General features: G+C 46.3%; 1 pseudogene; it reads left to right on the forward strand.

Moving 5' to 3' along the window:
* Positions 1-8,939: 8,939 nt before the first annotated feature.
* LOC102846150 lies at positions 8,940-9,579 on the forward strand (annotated as a pseudogene).
* The last annotated feature ends 975 nt before the right edge of the window (positions 9,580-10,554 follow it).

A 10,554-nucleotide genomic window follows, 5' to 3' on the forward strand; every position in this document is an offset into this window, starting at 1 on the left:
CTCTGCTGGAGAAAAAGCTTACAAATAAGGGAAGGCTACAGGGTGGTTAAGTCCTGGAGGGTGGGGAGGAATTGGAGGTCACCAGTGAGCTCTTGCTCAAGGACTATTCGGTGGGCATGTTGCTAGGAGAGGCTGTTCCTCGGAAAGGGGCATCATGCTGGGAAAGGTGGGGGGACGGTGAAGGGGAGGAAGACCTCAGCCAGCTGGATCGGCACAGTGACCGCAGCAGTGAGCTCCGCTGGGTGAGATCACGAGGATGATACAAGACAGGACGGGGCTCGAGCTGACGGTCACAGGGTCACGTGACTCGACGGCACCTAACAACAACAGGAAATGAGCTCATACAAAGGCAGACACGCCAGTACACGCACGTACACGTAGAGTCACAGTCGGATGTTGTCGTGTGCCTTCGAGTTGCCTGCGACTCACAGTTGGATACACACATTTATGTGATAAATGAATACACATGTAAGACACACATATCCACACCTTCTCCGATGATAGAAATACAGTTGTAAACTTAGCACAGGCACACACACATACGTAGAAGGACAACCACAGGAGAAACTCTACATACATCCCCACGTAGTGTCACATACAGAGATGCACCTGTGTGTACAAGACAGACAGGTGTGGTGGGAAGTGCCGCAGGTGTGTCTGTGTTTAAGCATTTCTAGCTCTTTGTACAAAGAACCAGAAGTGGTGAGACCCCAGAGTTCCAGATCTTGGTCTCTCAACACCATTCCCACTGAAAGGACATGGGGCTCCTTGGAGATGTGTCTGTCTCAGGCAAGGACAGGCGGCGTCCAAGCCAGGCCGATGTCCAAGCCAGGCCTGGAGCATCCTGTGAAAGAAACTTCAGGACAGATGGTACGGAATCTGAATACAGAAACCAGCCTGAAAGGGTCCCCGTGGGCTTTAACGGGGGTAATTAGAACATCTGGGTAAATATTGATGGTAAAGGCTCCTAACCATTATCCAGGTGGTGTGAATAACCCAGGGGAAGTCCTGCTCCTGGAGGGAAAAGCCAGTTAATGAAAGGCAAAGAGGCTGCGGTGAAGGAACCACCCACTGGAGCCTCGAGCCCTTGCACCAGGCACTCCCCACGCCCGCATGTTCTTCTTGAGCTTTCTACCCTCAGCCCTACACTCCTCCCTGGGTTCACCCCTAAGGCCTAGCCTGCTCCCCCTGTCCAGCACTGAGACACAGCGCTACCCACCCCCGGCCCAGCACCACCCTGTTTTCACCCTGTGGCTGTGTGTCCTGTCTCAAGGGTTCCGCACCTCATGCCCTGGGCTGGTAATTAGTTCTATCGTCACTGAGCCCAGCCCCCAGTCAGTATATACACACAGATGAGGGTCTTCAAGGCCATCCAACCCTCGACTGAGTTCACGCTTAAAACACGAGCTAGTTCAAGGTCTTCATTCTCTTTCAACTGTTAGAGTTTTGTTGTTTTAACTCTTTTGTGAATGATTAGGGTTAGGGTTAGGGTTAGGGTTAGGGTTAGGGTTAGGGTTAGGGCCAGGGCTAGGGCTAGGGGTAGAGGTAGGAGTGGAGGTGGGAGTATGGGTAGGGTTAGGGGTAGAGTTAGGGTTTGGGTTAAAATTACGTTTAGGGTTAGGGCCAGGGCTAGGGCTAGGGGTAGTGGTAGGAGTGGAAGTGGGAGTATGGGTAGGGTTAGGGGTAGGTTTAGGGTTAGGGTTAGGGTTAGGGTTAGGGCCAGGGCTAGGGCTAGGGGTAGTGGTAGGATTGGAAGTGGGAGTATGGGTAGGGTTAGGGGTAGGGTTAGGGGTAGGGTTAGGGTTAGGGCCAGGGCTAGGGCTAGGGGTAGATGTAGGGGTGGAGGTTGGAGTAGGGATAGGGTTAGGGGTAGAGTTAGGGGTGGAGGTGGGAGTAGGGATAGGGTTAGGGGGAAAGTTAGGGATAAGGTCAGGGTTAGGGTTAGGCTTGGGTTGGCTTTGAGTTAAGGATACGGTTAGCATTAGGTTAGGGTTATTGCCTTGGGGTCAGGGTCAGGGGTAGGGTGGACCTCACTCTTCTCCCCTTTCCTCGCTCTGAGACTTCCCACAGCTGCCTGTAACACCCCTGATCACCTGTTAGACATGAACTGTGCTCCCTAAGGTGCCAACTGCATTGCTCACTTTAGTGCCTCTAGAGGCCAAAACTAATGAAACCTAAAGCGATTCATCCCAACACCACGGCGCTCCAGCCCAAAGGAGCAAGTCCCAGGTTGCTGGTCAGACCTCATGATTTAGAGACTCGTCTGCACCCAGGTCGTTAACAGGCAAGCAAGGCGGCTTTGGGGACTGTCGGCGTCAGGGTTAGGACATGCTGATGTCCTGGTTCCTGCACCTGTGAACTGACCCTGTTTGCCAGGAGAGCTTTTCTTTTACGATTTCATGGGTTAATAAGGTCGTATTGCAGTTGTTGGGTGTCGCTGAGTAGAACTCATAGAGACTCTGAGCAGTGGGCCTGGGTCCTGCCCTATCAGAGCCCTTCTCACCATCTCTGATACGTTTGAGGCCATTTCTGCAGTCACCATGTCAGTCCATTTCATTGGGGTCTTCCTTTCTCTCGCTGACCTCCCACCTTTCCAACCATGAGGTCCTTCTCCAAGGAACAGCCTCGCCTAGCAAAATGTCCAGAGTATGAGAGATGACGCTTCACCATCCTTGCCTCCAAGGTCCACCCTGGTTGTGCTTTTTCCAAACACTGTTGGTTATTTTGGCCGTCCATAGGATGTTCAGCGCTCTTCTCCAACACCACAGTTCAAAGGCATCAATTCTTCTTCTGTCATCTATTCATTATCCAGCTCTCAGAAGCATAGCAAGTGATGAAGAAACCATGGCCTGAATCTGGCGCACCTTAATCTTCAAACAGACATCGTTGATCTTCAGGATTTTCCAAAGATCCCTGACAGCTGATAGACCCAACACCGTACATCTCCTGATTTTCTGACTGCTGCTGTCAAGAGTGTTGATTGTGGATCCAACTGAGATGAAATCATTGAAAGTTTTAGTCCCTTCTCTATCATGATGTTGCCTACTGGCCCAGTGGTGAGGACTTTTGTTTTCTTGTTGTTGAATTGTAATCCGTCTTCTGCAGCAAAGACTGTGCAGGTCCTCTTCACTTTCAGCAAGCAAGGTTGTATAATGCAAGTTGTTGATGACACCATCTTCTTCATAGCGTCCACCTTCTCAAATTATTTTATCAACATGCAATTGAACAGGTATGGAGAAAGTATACAACCCTGATGCACACTCTTCCTGAAGTTAAACCATGCAGTGTACCCTTGCTTCATTTGAACAACAGATTCTTGGTCTACGTATAGATTTCCTATGAGTACAATTAAGTGGTTGCTGTGAAGCTGAACACTGTGACACTGATGTGTCAAAGGTGAGAATGGTTACCCATGGTGGACAATGTTTGGGGGAGCTCCCCGATTAAAACAAGCATGGAAGCAGGAGTGACAGCCACTTCCGAAATAGCTTGCCTCCGGAAACCCTATGAACCTGGAGAAAGGATGAAAGTGTCCAGGTCTTTCATTCAAAGGGTCACTATGAGTCACCTATGACTCGATGGCACTTAACAACAACAATTAAGTGTTCCATTCTTCTCGATGTCAGCCATAGTTTGTTGTGACGTATACAGTCGAATGCTTTTGAGCACTCAATAAAGCACAAACAGACATTCTTCTGGAATTTTCTGCTTTCAGCCAGGATCCTCCTGACATTAGCAAGAACAACCTTGATGCACAGCCCCTTCTACACCCACCTTGAACTTCTGGAAGTTTCTTATTTATGTGCTACTGTTCCAGCCATTTTTGGATGCTCTTCAGCCACATACCGCTTGCGTGCGATGTTAAGGATATTGTTCAATAATTTCCACATTCTGTTGGGATCGCCTTCTTTGGGAACAGGGACAGACATGAATCTCTTCCAGTTTGGGCCAGGCCACTGTCCTCCTGATTTTCTGGCATAGACTGGAGACTACGTCCAGGGCTGCATCTGTTAGTAGAAACATGTCAGTCAGTTTCCCATCTATTTCTGGGCCTTTTTTTTTTGCCAGTGTCTTCGGTGTACCTTGAACTTCTTCCTTTGTTACATTGGTTTTGTTTATATTTTTCAGTGCCACCTTTATTTTCTTTTTAACACAATGATTCTATACATTCCTTTAATGTTTTCTTGATGCTTCCTGGGTCGTTCGAGGTTTTGCCCATAGCATCTCTCAGTCTCGAAGCTCAAGGCTTAAATTTGATTGTCAGTTCTTTCAGCTTGAGAAATGCTAAGTGAATTCTGCCCTTTTTATCCTTTGAATCCAGCTTTCTGCACATTTCATTAAAATACTTTGTCTTGTTGAACTGCCCTTTGAAATCTTCTATCCAGCAATTTTACTATTTTACTAAACCTTCTATTTCAGCACTCTTGTTCAGCATCTCTTTCCTTTGTTTTTGTTTCTTGATGCTTTAATTCCGTTTTCATTCTCTAATCCTTGAGTCATTGTTGTCATGGTTGTTGTTTATTGCTGTCATGGTTGTTGTTTATTGTTGTCATGGTTGTTGTTAGGTGCCGTCAAGTTGGGTATGATCCATAGTGACTCTGTGAACAACAGATCTGAACCCGGTACCGTCCTCACATTTCCTGTCACACTAGAACCATTGCAGCAGTTACTATGTCAATCCATCTCTCTCAGGGCCTTTCTCTCCTTTTTTGACCCTCGACCTTCCCAAACATCATGTCCCTCTCAAAAGAATAGTCCCTCTAAGCAACGTGCCCAAAGTATGTGAGGCAAAAGTTAATCATCTTTGCCTCCAAAGAGCACTCTGACTGCACCTTCTCTGAGACATATTTGTTCTTTTGGTAGTTTATGGGGTATTCAGTACTGTTCTCCAACACCACAGCTCAAAGGCATCAGTTCTTCTGTCATCCTTATAAATTGTCCAAATCTCAGATGCATAGCAAGTTATCAGAAATACCATGGCCTGAATCAGATGCACCTTAGTCCTCCAACTGACATCATTGCATCTCAATAATTTCAAGACGTTCCTGACTTCAGACATTCCCAGGACAATACATGTCCTGATTTCCTGATTGCTGGTACTAAGGATGTTAATTATGGATCCAAGCAAGATGAAGTTGTTGACAGTATCAATCTTTCCTCCACTGCCTCTCAGTCCTGTGGTAAGATTTTATTTTTGTCTTAATTTTTGCTGTCCATTTGCCAGCCACAAACAGTGACACCCTGATGGGGGTAAGCATGATGGAAACACACTACTCCAGGAGCTGTTCAGAAAGTCGATCCAGCTCAATTTTATTGGGGGCTGTAGCACACTTATATATGAGAAAATAAACAGAATGACAGGTTAGGTTGGGCTTGCAGACTTGGGACATGCAGATTGGCTAGGAGAACCTCAGCTTCGTGTGGACCACTCCCAGCTCAACAGATGTGACAGCCATCTTCCCAGGTGGTGAGCTTTCTTAAGTTCGTACGGCCCAAAACAGGAGAGCTCTCTCGACCCCATGTTAAAGGCCACTGGGAGGCTTGCACTTATCCTGAACTAGGTGATCTGTCCTGGCCAGAGGTCCTCCCTTCCTCTCCAACATTCCCCAACACTTAATGTTGAGATATAATCAATATTGAAGCCTATATTCTTTGATCTTCTGCAATGAGTGTTTCAAGTCCTGATGAACAGTAGAGAAATGTGGATAGTTATAGTATTAGTGGTAGAGCCCAGGTTGGAAGTCAGTCGAAATGAGGAAAAATAATGGCAAGCATCATTTAATCTCCTATGTTTGTGTAATGACCTTTTGCTTTCTTCCTGGATGATTTCAAGGATATCACAACTCATCTGGTCTTCTATCATTGGTGTTCAATGCTTCTAACCTGTTCTTAAGATGATCATGAAATTCAGATGGAATTTATTCAAGAGCATATCTTGGTTCCTGTGGACTTATTTTCATTTTCTTCAGCCTCAATTTGAACTTGCATATGAGTAATTGATGATCTGACCCACAGTCTGCTCCTAACCTGGTTTTGACCGCTGATATTGAGCTTGTCCAGTGATTTCTTCCACAAATGTAGTCAATCTGATTCCTATGCAGCCAATCAGGTGAGATCCACATGTAATGAATAAATCATCATGAATACAAAATTCTATCATTCTATCCCCAGCCTCGTTTCTATCATCAAGCCCGTATTTTCCAACTACTGTTCACTGAACATCCCATGGACAGCCAAGAGAATGAACAGATATGTCTTGGAGAGGGTGCAGCCAGAGTGCTCTTTGGAGGCAAGAATGATGAGGCTTTGCCCCACATACTTTCGACATACTGTTAGAAGGTGCTATATCTTGGAGACGGACATGATGCTGGGAAGGGTGGAGAGTCAGCGAAGGAGAGGAAGACCCTCAACCAGGTGGACTGACACGGCGACGGCTGCAATGGGCTCTAGTGTGTCAGATAGTGTGAGGACGGCGCAGGATAGAACAGGGTTCAGATCTTTTGTTCATAGGGTCGCTATGAGTCATACCTGACTCGACAGCACCTAAAAACAACAACAACAAACAACATCCTTTAATAATTGGAACATGGGATGTACACAGCTTGAAAGTTGGAGAAAACTAGAAATTGTGAAAAATGAAATGGAGCACATAATCATTCTAGGCGTTAGTGAGATGAGATGAACTAGCTTTTGGCCACTTTGAATCTTATTATCACATGGTATATTATCCTGGGAATGAAAAACAAAAGACGAATGGTGTTGCATTCATAGTAAAAAAAAAAGGCAATTTCAAGTTCTACCCTGAAATACAATGCTGTGAATAATAGAATATTATCCATATGCATACAAAGAAGACCTGTTAATACAACTACTGTTCAAATATATGCTCCTATATCTAGAGCCCAAGATAGAAAAATTGAAAACTTTCCCCAAATTTTGCCATCCAAAATTGACCAAACGTGCAACCTACATGCATTAATGAACATTAAGAAATGCTCAAAATTACTGGCAATAAGAGAGATGCAAATCAGCCAATGGGATTAAAAAGAGAGAGAGAGAGATGAAAATCAAAACCACAGTGAGATACTATCTTACCCCAGTATCAGTGGTAAAGTTTAACAGGACAGCAAGTAATAAATATTGAAGAGGTTGTGGCAAGAAAGGAACTCTTACACATTGTTGGCAGTATTGTGAAATGGTACAAATACTCTGGAAGACAGTCTGGCATTTCCTCAAAAAGCTGAACATAGAAGTTCCATCTGGCCCAGATATAAAATGAGAACTGAGGCACAATCGGAGATTTTTTTTTAATTTCCATTCATTCACTGTTGCACTTTTCTCCCTGCCCACCCTCTCCCCCCACCAATTCATTCTTCTCCTTGAAAAGTAAAAATTATTTCATTGTTTTACAATCTCTCCCCCCAAGTCCACTCCACTGTGCAGCCTTCATTCTGGACTCCCGTCATGACAATAATACCAAATCACATATCCCTTTTAAACAGTTTTCTCCCTCATCTGTTTCAATGCAGTATACATTATTGAACCCATCTTCCTCAGTCTCCCCCTAACCCCGAAGTCAGTCCTGTTTTACAACAGTGGCACCATGCAGTATTTGTCCTTTTGTGGCTGAGATATTTCACTCAGCATAATGTCCTCCAGGGTCACCCATTTTGCATAATATTGCATGAGTTCCTTGTTTTCCAATGCAGCATAGTATTCCACTGTGTGAATGGATATACCATGGCTTCCCTATCCATTCATTTGTTGACGGGCACTTAGGTTGTTTCCATCTCCTTGCTGTTGCGAGCAAAGCCGCGATAAACATGGATGTGCACAAAGGGAGATTTGTACACCAATATTCATAGCAGCATTATCCACCATTGCAAGAGCATGGACACAGCCCAAATGTCTGACCACAATCAACTACACAGCGTGCAGGAGCAATGATTTTGTAAATCACTAACTTGGGAGGGACTAGAGAGCATTATGCTGAGTGAACTAACTCAGTCCCATAAGGACAAATACTGCATAAGACCATGGTTGTAGAACAAGTATGAGGATCCAAGGGGGACGAGGAGGGGAGCTGAGGAGTGAGGGTGGATGGAGGGGGTAATCATAGGGTCACACATTTTGATGAGTGGATGGAGAGGTAGGTAAAGGAAATGGAAAAGATCCAGTGTGAAAACCCATATATATGAACTCCGTATGTAAACCAATATCAAATGAAAATTTTATTTAAATAAATAAAGTTTTTAAAGATGCATTAATAATAAATAGTGTCTTGGCGAGCTCTGGTGGCCTAGTAGCAAGAAGTTGCACTGCAATCCCAGAGGTGTGCAGTTTTAAATACACCAGATGCTCTAGCGTCATGGAGGCAGAGCGTCATGGAGACAGAGCGTCGTGGAGACACAGCGTCGTGGAGACACAGCGTCGTGGAGACACAGCGTCGTGGAGACACAGCGTCTTGGAGACAGAGCGTCGTGGAGACACAGCATCGTGGAGACAGAGCGTCGTGGAGACACAGCATCATGGAGACACAGCAGGACCAGATTTGAGAAAGGCCTCGACATCTCCTGGGCGTGTTCTGGGGGCCCGGTGGTCAGAGCAGTGCCTTTTGTGGGGAATTGAGTGCGTGATGTTTTGTGTTAACCTGGGAAGCACCTGTGGGCAGTGTAAGACGTCACATCTGTGCTGAGAAAAAGGAGGAGGAGGAAGATTCGCAGGCTAACTAAAGTCGAAGTAGGAGCCATGGAAAACCAGGGATTTTCCTTCACCAAGAAGACGGAGATACCGTCCAGGCGAGACTGCAGCAAGCTTCTTGGATATTTACAAGACACTAAGTTTTCTTAAAAATTCTTATCAGAGTGGACTTGACGGGAGCGCAAACTTTCAGGTGTTTGAAGCGACCGCCTCCCCCCCTCCCCTGGGCGTGTGATACCATGGGAGTCACTTGTGTGTCCCAGATGCCTGTGGCAGAAGGCAAGAGTGTTCAGCAAACTGTGGAGCTCCTCACCAGGAAGTTGGAGATGCTTGGGGCTGAGAAACAAGGAACATTTTGTGTGGACTGTGAAACCTACCACACAGCTTCAGCTACGCTTGGTAGCCAAGGTCAAGCTTGGAAGCTGATGTATGTGATGCACAACTCAGAGTACCCTTTGAGCTGCTTCGCCCTCTTTGAGAATGGCCCTTGCCTTATTGCCGACACCAACTTTGATGTGCTCATGGTGAAGCTCAAGGGTTTTTTCCAGAGTGCCAAAGCCAGCAAGATTGAAACCCGGGGTACTCGATACCAGTACTGTGACTTCCTAGTGAAGGTGGGCAGAGTCACTATGGGGCCCAGCGCCCGGGGCATCTCTGTAGAGGTGGATTATGGCCCCTGTGTGATAGCAAGTGACTGCTGGAACCTACTGCTTGAATTCCTACAGAATTTTCTAGGCAGTCACATGCCCGGGGCTCCCAACAGTATTTGGGAACAGACATGATGCTGTGTACGGCCCAGCGGATACTATGGTCCAGTACATGGAACTCTTCAACAAGATCCGCAAGCAGCAGCAGGTGCCGGTGGCTGGGATCCGTTAGTGTAGCAGCTGCCTAGCGCAGCCGTGCCATCAAGGGGACTCCACAGGAGGAGCAGGTGCTGCAGCCTCACACCTCGGGGCTCCGGAAACCCAGGACTGTCATGGAGGTGCTCTCTTCAGTTCCCAGCTGTGTGTGACTTGTTCTGGGACTTCTCTGACTCAGTCCCTCAAACAAATGTCTGACCCCAAGCCTTACTGGACTTGGCTTGTCCTGGAGAATGGTAATTGTGAAAAGTAGAAACATTTAGACTTTTTCTGCTTTAGAAAGAAGGGTAGGTACCTGCCTAGACTTGATGAGGAAAGTGGTCTGTATGTCTAGCCTTTGAGTGTTTGGACAGGCTACATTTTGTACTTGGACTGTGCTATAATAAAGACCTCTTGCTTTAAAAAAAATTCTTATCAAAAACCATCACAATTGCATGTGACGAGAGCTGGGAAGCTTGGCTAGGAGCCCAGGGGACAGCAGGCTAGTAACCATGGGGAAGGGCCAGCTCTGAGGAGGTGGTCATAGCTGTGCCACCCAGGGACAGAATCCGCATCCCTGGACTGTACACAGAGGAGCTGTGCATTATTATTTTGCTCAAAAACACTAAAATAAACTCTTTTTTTCAAGCAACTACTCAGGAGAGTCTAGAACTCATTGTCCTCTGGCAACTGACTCCATTGACAAAAAAATGACCCCGCTTCCTCAGGCAAGGTCACAGGCACAAGAGAAGACTCCCCAACATCTCTGGGGACACAATCCATTTGGCATATTTTAAGTTCACACAGGTAATTTGTGCTCAAATTTTAAGCCACAATTAAAACAGGTCTGCTCTGGGTACAAAAGATCTGTGCTCCGTGAGGCACAGTGCATAATAAGGTGTCAGGCTGCTAAACAAGAGGTCGGCAGTTCAAATCCAACAGCGCTTTAGGAGAAAGGCAGGCAGCCTCCTGCCATTAAAGACTAAAGCCTGGGAAAGCCAGTGGGGAGGTG

Source organism: Elephantulus edwardii, unplaced genomic scaffold, assembly GCF_000299155.1.
Source record: "Elephantulus edwardii isolate Elephantulus edwardi_28Jun2011 unplaced genomic scaffold, EleEdw1.0 scaffold00129, whole genome shotgun sequence".
NCBI lineage: Eukaryota > Metazoa > Chordata > Mammalia > Macroscelidea > Macroscelididae > Elephantulus > Elephantulus edwardii.